This window comes from Cherax quadricarinatus, chromosome 85, assembly GCF_038502225.1.
Source record: "Cherax quadricarinatus isolate ZL_2023a chromosome 85, ASM3850222v1, whole genome shotgun sequence".
NCBI classification, from domain to species: domain Eukaryota; kingdom Metazoa; phylum Arthropoda; class Malacostraca; order Decapoda; family Parastacidae; genus Cherax; species Cherax quadricarinatus.
Window position 1 is genome coordinate 17906473 of NC_091376.1, and position 1479 is coordinate 17907951.

The 1479-nt window shown below is 38.5% G+C and overlaps 1 non-coding gene across 1 annotated transcript; it reads right to left on the reverse strand.

The window, feature by feature from the left end:
• Positions 1-404: 404 nt before the first annotated feature.
• On the reverse strand, positions 405-594 carry LOC128703301 (U2 spliceosomal RNA). Its single transcript, XR_008409233.2, has one exon. It is a non-coding gene; the product is annotated as a U2 spliceosomal RNA (small nuclear RNA).
• Between the last annotated feature and the right edge of the window lie 885 nt (positions 595-1479).

Sequence of the window (1479 nt, forward strand, 5' to 3'; positions counted from 1 at the left end):
CGAGAAGACTATCTCACCTCATTGAGAGAACACTTCTATGGAGCTGGTGTTCCTGAAAATCATAAGTCCTTAAGACCTGGTGACGTAGTGATTATCGACAATGATGGTCCGAGGTCCCAGTGGCCACTTGGAAAAATTGTGACCATATATCCTGATGCAAATGGAATCATCAGGACAGTTGATGTTTTAAGCAAAGGTGTAGTGAATAAGCAGGAATAAATAAACTAGTGCTGTTAGAATTACACAGTGTTGAAAACAAAATTAGTGATTCTCCAGAAACCACACAGACTAAAGCTGTTCAGAAAAGACAAGCAGCAGTGGTGGGGAGTGAGAAAATCAAATTAATGTTAAGTGATGAATAGTTCACCTGCAGCGAACCTCCGCCGCCCACCAGTTCTTCCCTAAGGGAGTGGACCGACCCTAGATGTATTGCAATACCGGGACGATCCGCGGCAAAGGTGGAGCAAGCCCCAGCACTTCGCCATTATTCAAAAATCAGTTTAATATCGAGGATCCCACATGAGGACCATATCAGATAATAAGCTGATAAGAACAGATACTACAATTGGAACTGACAGCACTCTATGTAGGTACAAAATTAGCTGTCTATCTCAACAAAGTACTTGATCATCTCCTATTGAAAAAACCGTGATATGGAGTGATAATGACGCAGTTCTCCAGTGGTTAAGAAATAATAAGAGTAAGTTGGTCTATGTACAGAACAGAGTAGCAGAAATAAAAGAGATGCAGAGAAATTATCTCTTTCTCCACGTCTCTACCCAAGAGAATCCAGCTGACATGTCACGTGGTGTCCCACTCAAGAAATTTGTGAATAATAAATTATGGCTCCACGGACCGAACTGGCTCTTTAATGAAAATAACTGCCTCAGCAAAAAGCTCACATTATGCCAGAAGAAAGTCTGCTTGAACACAGTAGAAATAATTTGTGTAAATACTGCAGACACAACAGAAATAGTCATTGAAGGATCTAAATACTCATCTTTGGGTAAACTCTTAAGAGTTACAGCTCTTGTCCATAAATTCATTAAAGGAATAAAGAATAAAACCTGATTATGAATATCTTGAACCCATTAAATACTGGGTGAAACTAATACAGAAAGATGTTTTCTCTACAGAATATAAATTTCTAGTAACACAAGATAAATCCCCAAAGAAACCTGTCATGATTAATTTTTTAGGACTTTATCTCGACTCAGAAAAGATTATAAGATGTCGAGGAAGAATTCATAATTCTTCACTATTTAAAGAAGCCATACATCCAATATTGATCCCCAAGAATCATTGGCTAACAAAACTGATTGTGCAAAACGCCTACAGAAACGTGTTACATGGTGGGGTAGCTGAAACACTTTGTCATATACGACAATCCTACTGGATACCTCAAGGTCGACAAAGTGTGAAAAAACAAATAAGGGACTGTATTACTTGTCGTCTCTATGATATGCGAGAATGTCAGTA